Below are 12,386 nucleotides of genomic sequence, written 5' to 3' on the forward strand. Positions count from 1 at the left end.
ACACACCATATAAGGCAACAATTCAAAAACGGGACATACATATCAGTTAAAGATCATTCTTATTAGTTCTTAAAATGTCACATTCCAAAGTTAAAACTGATTACTTTATCTGACAGGTTTTCAAACACCAAAGAGTGTCGGCTAGGTTTGAAGAAAATGATGTGATACGTGCGATGAGGTGATCATAATAAATACAAATTCTCTTTTGTTGTTTCCTGAAATTATACTTCATTTTATTAGTATGCCTCTAAAGTTGAGACAAGAGAAAACATGCTCCTGAATATAAGTTGAACTCGGATCATTTGCTAAAGATTTCTATAGAAAACTACGTTGTCAATTCTATGATAACGAGAAACATGCACATTAGGGGAACTTAACTACCTAGCTGCTTGTACGCTTACAAACACACCTCCTACATATATATCATCCATGTTTGTTCATGTAAAATTCATTAATTTCCTTTAACAAAAAAGAAAGATTAAAACAGGTAACATGTAGAGAGAAGTATCTAACACTGACCTCAAAGACACAAGATTCGGGTGACAAGGTCCATAATAGCAACCAAACAAGTGTTGATCTCAGCAACCAAGAGAAGAACCAACAACAAATGGTGAAACTGGAAATAATCCAAGACGTGTTTAGAGGAGGACAATGGTGCCTAAAGACGTGGACAGACCAACCCCACACCTCTTTCTCACAGCGGCAAAACAAAGCTGGAGATGAGGGGGGGAAAAAAGACAATGCAAAGGCTGCTGGTTGAAACAGAAAAAGGAGAAGTGTAGTGAAGCAACTTGTCCTCTCCCTATGAGTCACGCAGCACTGTCGCCATTGGTGGTGGAGCCCTGAGACAGGGTGCCTTCACCTGGCCAATCAGTGACAAGTATCGGCCCTGCATACAAATCCTTTCAGGTGAGTTCTCCTGGTGGCAGGGATTGGACAGAGGTGCGCTGGGGGAGGGGAAACCAGAGAGGACCAACAGGAGGGCCACACCTTAAACACCATGAAAGACGATAGACGGGTTTCTCCTGCAGAGGTGGTGGAGTGCTGGATATGTAAGTAAACAGTTGGACAGGTATGCACTTACGTTGACCACACAATATGGGTGATTAAAATCTGCACGGCAGCGCAGAAATAAAATTCACATCTCTTTGTGTCCCATTAAAACATTTGCAATGAATTGTGAGTCCAACAGGCATGTCACACAGTTAAGCTGCTGACTTATGGAGGAGTTGTTCTGCCTGCAGTAAAATGCATCATAAAATAACTTCTACCAGTGGGAGGTACAAAGAAATGAAACTGTAAAGTCGACAGCGTTTAGTATGAGCAAGTGCTTTGTAACAGAAGCCCAAATTTTCTCTCTTCCTCCCCCTCCTCTTCCTCTTCAAGATTCAACAATCATGAACATGGGCAAGTTCCAGTCGTGAACAATCATCAGATGCAAGTTTATCTCAAAACGACTGAGGATGCGTGTGTCATTTATATTTAAAGTGCCACTGATCAGATCAGTGGGCAACAATTTTACTGACACATATCTTGTAAAGTTCAGCAGATGAGGATAGGAATCTTTATCAGAAATGACACTTTAGCAAACAGGAAGTGGTGGTCTGCGGTGAGTGTTGAGAACTCTGTGTGTTCACACCCGGTGCACAAATTTATACATGTATTCCACTGAAAACCTCCATGTAGTATATTTAACAGAAGTAAATGTCAAACGTTAATATCACTGAATAAAAATTGTTTTAAATTGGGATTGTTGGGAAAGAACTTAACAAGATCTATCAGAGGACTTAATATTAAAAAAATTGGCCCATTAAACTGACTTCCAACTGCAGCAAAGTCTGTTTGTCATGGACCTCCAAATCACCCTCTCAATCTACACTGAGTGCTTTCATCTTCACATTATTTCTTCCTGGCCTCCGTTTGGCACAATTCAGCTTGGAGTAAATGCAACTGCTCGCTTCGGAGCGAACTGATAGCCTTGTTGTGAGGGAAAGTATACCAAACAAGCTTCATTTATCACTGGCCTTTGGAAATACTGTCCACGGCCTTGAAGCCTTGAAGGAAACTGTTCACTTCTTGTGATATAAACTCTTAAGGCTAATGGACTGCAGCACTGCTGAAATCCAGGGCAACCATGTAAACATAGAAAAACGGACAGATTCATGCAGACAAGCAAACTTTCAGATAATGACACTATCTCTACAAACACTAAATAAAGCAGGAACCGTGTGTGAGGCCTAAAGGAGCATTACGTGCATTTTGATGTGCCTGTAAATATTAAACAAGAGGGGGCAATTCTAAATATTATAAACTGGAGATTTATTCACATAATCAGGAAGCCATCAAAGCAACTAAGCTTTACTTTTATCCGAATTTTCTGAAGACCAAATTCGACACAGTCTTTTAAAGTTTGATAAGAAGTAAACTGCATAAACTCCAGAGATGGAGGAAATTATTAGATAACAAGCCATGCATTCCACCTTCATTTAATATTTAGGAGCACATTTATTCCTTCAACCTCTTGCCAATATAGTCAGAGTCAGACATACCATTGCCCACGGAGGAACTACAAAGGGGTGTGCTAAAGGAACTACAATACATGAACTGTTCATCCACATCTGTGTACAGCTCTTTACCTGTGCCTGATAATTGGGGTAAACTATAATTTACCCCAATGAAAAATGTTAGCAATATCCAGCATTACAAAGGTAAAAGTTGAGCCAACACAGTGACAGTCAAAAACATTTCAAAAGCTTTCCAGCAAGAATAATGACACGGACTACTTCAAAATCAATTCAACATGTCTAACGATCCAGTGGACAATACAAAATAAAAATCCACTAAATGCTTTGAATATACTTTAATTACTGCGGATAACAAAAACATGCAAACAATAGTCTGCATCACTTTCATTTGTAATGTCTGCTTCTAACACACAGATCAGCACTTGGATGATTTACATATTTCCAAGAGTAAATTAACTGACTGGTTTTGAAACTAGCTAATGGCATGAGTTACTCACTTACTGAACACATCAAATTTTGTTTTTGTTTTTTCCACATAATATGACTATAAAGGAAATCTTATTGGTTTTAACTCCTTTGGTCACTGCCTACATAATTGTGTACATCACTTCCTACAGTTATATATCGCACTGTAATATTCATTTTACCTAATAAGATTTCAAAATTTCTGTACTGTGAACAAAGGGGTTAAACTCTGGTAATTTGGGAGCATTTTTTGTTGTTTTAAATCATTAATATTTAATTAAGTAAATTACCAAATAATTAATATTGAAAATTTATTGCCAAATTAAATTGGCAATAGACTGTAATACTGCTGCGAGGACTTTATTTTTCTGTTAAGCCCCGTTCCACACAAGAAGTGTCTAGCAGTGAAGTGGCAACCAGAGACCATGGAAAGTCAACGACATTCAACAGCTTCAAGCAACAGTGTGCAACTTGAAGAGGGCGACTTCCATCTTTGAGGCAATCAACTGAAGCAAAAAACCAGTGAGAGCAAAGGATACTCCCGATTGACATATAACAGGGTAACAAATATGTTAAAGAGTTACCTGGGCAACCAGAGCCTGAAAGTCCACTAGACCAACCATCAGCAACAAAACGATGTGCAGCAAGCAAATGCCTGTATGAATGGGGCTTTAGTCTAGCAATTACCAGCAAAACAATCAGCAACACTATAGAACTAAGAGTGGGAAAAAAAGGACATGTTCAGTGGGTAGGTGAAGTAACATTTTCCCAGTTTTATGCTGAATATTCACTTATTTTTAAGCAAAACCTTTAAGCAACCAAGTAACTAACAGCATGGTGGCTCAGTGGTTAGCACTGTTGCTTCACAGCAAGAAGGCCACTGCATTTCAACCTGCGCAGGGCCCTGCTTCTTCTGTGTGTGCTGTTTTCTCCCTCCATTAAAAAAACAATCAAAACTAAACAAAAAATGCTAGCTTAACGCTGCCTATCTTGGCTGAGAGCAAAAGGCATTATTAATCTCAAACATCAACACATTCAGCCTAGTGAGCATTACCAATGAACCTAAAATGCATGTCTTTGGACTGTGGCAGGAGGAACCCAGAGGAAAGCCACACAGGTACAGAGAGAACATGCAAACGCCACACAGAAAGACTCCGGCTGGCCGAGAACCTTTTAATCTGCACATTGTTTTGACTAATCAAGTGGCATCTTTAAAAAAAAAAAACAAAAAAAAAAACCTTACATTATAAATTACTTCTCAGAATAGTTATGATTCATATTCAGAGAACTGGCTAAGCACAACAGAACTGGAGTTCTCTTCAGGTGGAAAACATCAGGTAGAAGTGTTCAAACAAGGAACCGTCTTGTGAAGTGACATTTCTAGCCACTGCATCACAGCACTGCTCCATAAAAGAAGCAGGAACAGACAGCAGACGGTAGACACTTGGCCCAAAAATAAAACTTTAATATTTTTGTCAGATTTTCTTGTGCCAATTATTACATATTGCAGATATTTCGGTTCAAAATCTGTCTGTGGAAGACAGATTGCATAACGCAAGTGAGGTTAATTTGGAACAAAATCTAAAAACAGATGGCATTACTGTTGTATGGCTACATACATAATGCCATAAACATTTACTTCAAAGTGTCTATTGCCACTTTGTCAGGTTCTAGGTGTAACAGATGTCGTATATGCACCTTACATCTTTAATCTATGGCAAAACAGATACTAAACTACTGATTGAGCTCTGAACTGGATTGGATATCAATACAAAAGCAGCAGAAAATGTTACTTAATCATTGGTCTTTGTCTTAAAGTTTTTGGAGGAGCACATTTGTGGCCTTAAATCTAGACTAAACAGAAAAGCCTAACGGATATCATGTGAATAATGTGTTATAATGTTTACAGTATTTGCCTTGAGCACAGGAAGGGGCAAAAATATCTTACTTATTCTCTCCAAAGAATTTGCCAAGCTTTCCAATTATCTTTTGTAATACTGAATGCAAACTCACCCAAATTTGCACAACAAATCACATCCACACTCTGGGGAAAAGCAATAACAGTGAAGATGTTTAAATTGCTGTTGCTTGAAGATGTGTCAGTAGGATGAAATTAAATTCAACCCACAGTGTGAAAACACAAAAAGCCTGGCTCACACTGCGCACTGTTTTCTTGCTTTATTCCTACAATGGTTGTGTATTAACTAGAGCAGAGGGGGGGGAAATGCCTTGATGTGTGATCAGTGCAGAGCCATGTGACCATGCACAGTATCTGAAAGGACACACCTTTCCTTTTGCAGCCCAAGAATTAAAAAAAAGGGTCGCTGATTATTTTCATGTGCTAGTTCTGCTTAACAGAGGCCAACCACAATAGACACAGGCCTCAAAGTAACATTTTCTGCGGTATGTCCCCATTAAAGGCAGAGCACAGCACCAAAGTCTGTCAGTGAATTCCCTTTAACCCACAAGAGAAAAACAAGATAACTAATTGCAATGATATTAATCTTCTAGCTTGTCTATCCAAAGCCAGCGTCATCTTTAGCTGCTAGAATCACATCCTGACACAATGCCTTAACATACGTCAAGGAAACACAGAGTGAGGTAAACAAGAGGGCAGAAAGGCATTTTTAATTAACCCCAACTGAGATGTTCAGTGAATTACTGGACAAGAAAATACTTGAAAACATTTCTCAGGTGTGGATTATTGTCAAAGATTAAAGGCAACCAGGGTGATATGCAAATGCTACAGTTATTTTGGTTTTATACCACACCACCTGGCTGAGGTCAGACTGTTGTTGCAGCAACCTAGTTGGTTCAGTAAGCTGACAGCTCATGCTGCTATGAAAACGTGATCATTCTCGGACAGTGACCAACCTGAGCTGAGGCAACATCTAAGCTGACTCACTGTGCTGATGGCACACAACTCCATTAAGAATTAACAAAGAGCTGGGTATATACAGCTGTAAAGACAACGCAATGTGGAACATCTCAGCCCAATGTGAATGATTCATCAGAAACTGTGAGCAGAGAATGACGGAAAGATCGCAGGTCTCTATGAGACAGTGTTCAATGCAGTACTCAGTTCACCCGACTACACTCACACCGTAACATGAACCACATGCAGTTGAAAATGACTTGTGAAAGAGATACTGTATACTTGCCCTGTCTTTTAAATGATAAATTCAAACTCTCTCTTGCTGACTCAGTGCGTATGGACACAAATCAGCAACACGAAACTCCACAAATGTGGAAAAATATGTGAAACAAAAAGCTAGAAAAACCCACATTTTGCTGACTTTCACAGAAAAATTAATTATTATTCTGAATGAAAACAAGGCTGAATTAAATAAAAAGATCTTTAAGGAAATATATTGTTTTGTTATTTCTGATATACTTATATACTTCTAATGTATCAAAAAAAGAAGCTACAGGCTTGAAAAAAGGATAAAGGCGACATTGACTCTATACAAACACCTGAAATACATAGAGTATAAACATAAATAATTAAATTAGGTAAAAAGGAAATACAAAAATGCTAATATAAGTGACCTACAGAGCTTCAACAGATATGAAAGTGGCATACATTTTAAGGTCCAACAGGCTGTAGTCTTATAGTCAGTCAGTTGTTCTGCTCTTATCTGCCTAAATTCGCACTCTTTGAATAATCATCATTGTTTGAAACAGAGAAAGATTTCCAGGACTGATCAGTTATTTATTAGCAGGGGGAGGAGCAAACTACCTGTAAAAAATGGGATGTTTTTGCATATTTTGGATTTCCTCAACTCTGGACACAACCAGCCTACTGAGAGTTGCATGAAACTAACAGGGACCTTCCAAAGAAGATGTGACTGCATTTTGTTAAAATGGATGACTAAAAGGTTAAGTTTTGTAAACCCTGCCATAATTTGCACAACAGTACAATAGCTCTAACTTTCATTCTTTCTAGTGGCCAACAGGGGTTATCTCCTCTGGCTGCAAAAAAAGTCCAAGCTCTGTGAAAGTCTATGGGAAAACAACCCTGCTGCTCACTTCATCAGTGACCTCAGTAAACACTTTCCTGATAAGTTTATGACCTTGGTTGCTAAATTCAAGGATTTCTTCGGGCAGCATGTTGTTTGGTTTGTAAATTATGGTCCCATTTACGATCAAACAGACAATAAAACAGCGTGTGCTTTAAGGTGAGCCTTTTTTTGTGATTCGCAAGTTGCTACTGCATGAATGTGCACTTTCATGACCACCCCCTTTCCTCATGTCCTCTTCCAAAACACCAAAATGGCTCATGAGACCTCAAGACAGGACTTCACTAACCAGTGGGTGACCACATGGTGGCTATGTTCATCTTTAGTATACAGTCTGTAATGCAGCCACAGCTTCATTAGCATCTGTCACAGCAGCTTCATTCAAACCCGGCTACATGATTGAGTCATGATTTGAAAACATGAAGAGCGTCAATATTGTGAATGTCTGAGTTCCACAGCTGGGGAGCAGAGCGGGAGAAAGCTCTGTTCCCCATGGTATGGAGGCGGGCAGAGGGCACAGTAAGGTGGACAGAAGAGGAAGACCGGAGGGTGCAGGAGGAGGAGGTGATGTGAAGAAGTTCGGCAAGAATTCTGAATTTAACTCGAAGCCAGTGGAGTTGCTGTAGGACTGGGGTGATGTGGTGAAATGAGGGGATTTTGGTGATAATGCAAGGGGCTGAGCTTTGATGTGACGCCTCCTCTTATCAAAATGGAAACATTAGATGACAGTGGGAATTGTGGAATGTATTGCATAAGACACAAGGCTGTTACTGTTATTACACAATAGTTCTTGCACTGGAATAACCAGATGACATCATATGAATATGAGCAGGTGCACACTGAAGAGTTCAGAGTCTGTTTTCACATTTTCGGTATATGATCATGTCTATTTGCTGCTCAGGCTGACAAGGCTAGCAGGTAAAGTGTGTACAGTCTAACAGACTGTGGAAATGTGCATATGGGTACAGCCGTAAACTGAAGGAAAAAGACTATTTTCTATATGTTGAAGTACTCCTTTAGCATACAGTTAGCCTCATAAAATTGTTTCACATGCTCCCACAGCCCCCATGTATAAGAGATAAGTTGAGTCACCAACAGTTTTAGATTATCTTCTGGGTAGGTTGGAAATAAAGCAGGGGTGGCATAAATATTTATTTTATCATACAACATACTGTACTTTTTTATAAACAGGGAGTAGATGGAGTAGTAGCATTAGATCACTGATGCCCAAGACCCTCCACCCAACCCCCCCCCCCCCCCCCCCCCCCCCCCCCCCCCCCCCCCCCCCCCCCCCCCCCCCCCCCCACCCCCACACACACACACACACACAGACTGCAGCTCATTAAAAATTAAACACAGAGATCATCCCGCATCACACCTCTATTACGTGGGTTATTTCAGCTTCCTGCAGTCAGATATTTGCAAAAAGGATTTATAACTACAATGGCTGTTCATCACACAAGCAAGTTATAATAAAAATCAATAAGGGTTTGAAAAGTCCATCTGTGTCACACCAGCTAATTCAAAGTTAAGCGCATGTTTGCTCCGATGTATGCCAATACAAAGTAGTTTTTAACCCCGGAGCCCTAGCTCATCATCTCAAGCTTATTAATAAAATACCATGAGAGCCTTAGAACATATTGCACCGCCACTCAGGGCCTTGATTATAATACCTACAAGCTGCATGCAGTTAAATAATTCAACAAGCCTGAGAACTGCCCATCACTCTGAAATTAACCCAGAAGAACAAAACGAAACCCAAAGAGCTAAATTTACTGACGGTGAAGACAGTTGTGTCTCAGTGGATGTAATGAGGCGTCAGTGCCCCCTGTAAGTTCTGTCAGCTGTGCCTTTCCTTGTATTTGTTACATGTGATGAAAGTTGAATGAGGAGAGATCATTTGGTTTCTCTGGGCAAAGTTAAATCCAAGCAGCACTGGCTAAGCTGACTCATGAAAGGCCTCTGTGAAGCACTTGCTACTACAGTACCTCATTAGCTCTAAGAGACATGAAAAATGATAGGCTGAAATAGCATTATGTGCCAAAGTTGCAGACAAAGCCAGTTTCTATTTTTGTGAGGAACTACTTCGTGTGGTCAAAGCTAGAACTAAGCCACTCCTTAATGTAATTACACATACATCAGTGATATAGCACGCTACACTGTGGGCCTACAAGGACCTCAGCGGGCACCATAAAAATATAATATGGTTAACAAATCTCATGAAGTCAACATGCTGCCAGAGCCAACAACCTACAGTAATTTTCCCTCCAGACAAAGTCATACACTGAAACTGGATTGTGTGTTAAGGCCAAATATTAAATTATGTTATTTTTCTTAGCATCTGAGGGGTTTTAGTTTTCCCAGCTGCATATAAATTCATTATATTCTCTTGAAATCTTTACTTAAAAGGAATAGTAATGAAATATACTTATTAAATTTCCTGCTAGGACTCAAATAAGAAGATCAATTTTGTTACCCAATCAATATAAAGTTAGAGCCAGGAGGTTGTTAGTCTAGACTAGAAGTGAACAGAAGAAACTGTCTTAAGGCACCAAAAACCACATTGCTTTTAAAAGTCAACAATCATTAACACCTCTACAGAAAAATGCCAAATTTATAATGTGTGCTTTTTAATAACAAACAGTTTAATCATATAGCTTTTACGATGCACCCAGATTTAAAGCTTTTAATTGGATAGCTTTTCTCAGCATAAAGCCAGTAAAGCCTGTATAAATCTCCCCTTGTAATTTCAGCTGGTCTGTATAAATGCTGTATAAGCCTTGCCATCAAAAGGCACGAAGCCTACCGACACAGTCAAAGCCAGAAAACAACCATTTTGGAGGTGCATTCAACTCATTACGGTTATTACTGTCTTATTATTAGCACAAAGTTGACCTACGCAATAGACAGAAAACAAAATTAAAACTAATTTGGAGATTTATTTCAGTCTCTGCCAACTCGTGGTAGAAATACACTGACCAGATACTTCAATAAGTACACCTTATTAGTACTCCCTTTTGGAGTTGGATCTGTCTTAATTTTTCATGGCATAGATTCAAAAAGATGGTAGAAACAGTCCTCAGAGATTATTCTCCATACTCACATGGGAGCATCACACAGCTACTGTAGATCTGTAGGCTGACAAACAGCTGACAAATTTGTGACTCTCCCATTCCACCATGCCCAAAGGTGCTCTATTAGATTGTAAACTGGTGAGTGTGGCAGTCATTTGAGTATGCTGAGCTCATTGTCATGTTCAAGAAACCAGTCTGAGCTGATCTAAGCTTTGTGACACAGTTTGTTATCTTGTTGGAAGCAGCCAGCAGAGGTTGGGTACTCTGTGGTCATAAGAGATGGACTTGATGGCAACAATAATAAGGTAGGCTGTGGAATTTAAACAATGCTCAGTTTGTACTAAGTGGCCCAAAGTGTCCAAAGAAAATGTCCCCCATACCATTCCACCACCACCCTGAACAGCTGATACAAGGCAGGATACATGCTTTCAGACCAGGCAACACTTTTCCAATCTTCCATTGTCCAATTAGCTGACAGTAGTGGTACCCAATGTAGTCTTCTTTTGCTGTAGCCCACCTGCTTCAAGGCTCAACGTGTTGTGAGTTCAGAGATACTCTTCTGCATGCCTTAGTTGTAATGAGTGGTGAGATACTTACTTACTTACTTAGACTTAGATCCACCGATTCCGTGGGGATCATTGGGCAGCAATAAGTCGTCTCCATCCAGACCAATCCTGGGCAAGTGTCTTGGAATTGCCCCAGCTGATTCCTTGGTGTCTGAGATCGCCTTGGATGTTCCACCTGCAGGTCATCGCATGTACCAGGCTGAACTCCACCACTGTCTGGTCCCAAGCCCAGAATACAAAAGAGGGTTGGGCACAGGGTTAGCACCCCAACCCCATAAAAAACAGAAACGCCATCACAAAGATTTCATAACCACCCACAGAGGAATGATAGCACACACACACCTGAGTGCGAATGACAGAAGGAAACTCCCCAATAAGCAGGATCCTGTATGCCAAATCTATTTGAGCTACCCCTGTCTTCAAATCAGCCCAAAGCAGTCTGGTCATTCTCCTCTGGCCTCTGATATCAACAAGACATTGTCACCTAGAGAACTGCTGCTCACTGGACATTTTCGCTTTTTTGGACCATTCTCTTTAAACCTTAGAGATGGCTGTATGTAAAAATCCCATTAGATCAGCTGTTTCTGAAAGACCAGGCTATCCGGCGCCAACAACCACACCATATTCAAAGTAACTTAAATCACTTCTGATTCTTGACCATTTCTACATGTCTAAATGCACTGAGTCACTGCCATGTAATTGGCGGATTAGATATTTCTGTTCTCAAACAGGTGTACCTAATGATCCATCTCTAGCTGTGTGGTCAGCTGCTATCTTCATCTGTCAGCTGCTGTTGGCCAGATGTGTGCACAGTATTGTTTTTTTCTGCAGCACAAAGTCTTTGGTAGTGCCACAATATGTATTTTTATGATTAATAAATAAGTTAATCATAACATAGGTTTTATAATGCATCAGGATTGAAGGAAGGAAACTTTCCCCCCAGTAAAGACAGTAAAGTGCGGCAGAATTAAAAAAAACTAATCCATCCTAACTAACTCATAATATCACAGCTCCATATTTGTATTACAAAGACTAGTTGTCCTCCTTTACATGCTAAAAATAGTTCTGGCCATATCAGTGGATTACATCATAAAAATATGCAGATCCATGAAGAAACCAAGGCCTAATGACTAGTCCAAGTCACATGCTCATGAGGCAGGCAGCATGAGAGCAGAACAAGGTTACAGGTGGAATTTCCCGTCTCTCCTTTCTCTCTGACGTCATGTCCAACGGCAGCGGTTCACTCCTGCTGCTGCCTAGCAATCAAACATGTTTGACAAGGTGATACTCAGGTGTCAACAGCTCGGGTTAGTTCAGCAGCAGCGTACAATTAAGGAACTTTGCAATCAGCAGTTCCCCTGCAAGCCTTTAACAGAAAACAGACCAACCTGGGTATTTCTCTACATGTGGAAAAAAAAGGGGAAGTTCAACAGTTTTGTTTCTCTTTTCACAAGTCAGTTCCTGCATTTATGCAAGTCATTTGAGGTTTCAGCATTCCCATATGATCATTTGTTTGGTCAAAGCATATGAACATTGCCATCTTGTGGTTATTTCTAATGCATTAATTTACACCTAGAAGAGAGGATCATTAAGTAGACTTGGTGGCCCTGAGAAAATGTGTGTCATTACGCAGTTTTTAACATTGAAAGTCAATGCGTGGGTGTTAAAGCACCCGATAACAGAACATTATATTAACTCGTGATACTCAAACATCTCTGAGATTTGTAAGAAGTTTGA

General features: G+C 40.0%; 1 protein-coding gene across 5 annotated transcripts in view; it reads right to left on the reverse strand.

The window, feature by feature from the left end:
• elf1 (E74-like ETS transcription factor 1) overlaps positions 1 to 12,386 on the reverse strand; it is a 41,920-nt gene that overhangs the window by 26,838 nt on the left and 2,696 nt on the right. The window contains exon 2 of one of the 5 annotated variants that reach the window (XM_030738789.1): positions 10,685 to 10,861. The exons of 3 other annotated variants lie outside the window; for them this stretch is intronic. The gene's annotated coding sequence lies outside the window, so the exon portion shown is untranslated. Of the gene's footprint in view, positions 1 to 519; positions 804 to 10,684; positions 10,862 to 12,386 lie in introns of those variants that run through there. One more of the 5 variants, XM_030738788.1, reaches the window with a different exon arrangement.

Source organism: Archocentrus centrarchus, chromosome 10 (assembly GCF_007364275.1).
Source record: "Archocentrus centrarchus isolate MPI-CPG fArcCen1 chromosome 10, fArcCen1, whole genome shotgun sequence".
Lineage (NCBI taxonomy): Eukaryota > Metazoa > Chordata > Actinopteri > Cichliformes > Cichlidae > Archocentrus > Archocentrus centrarchus.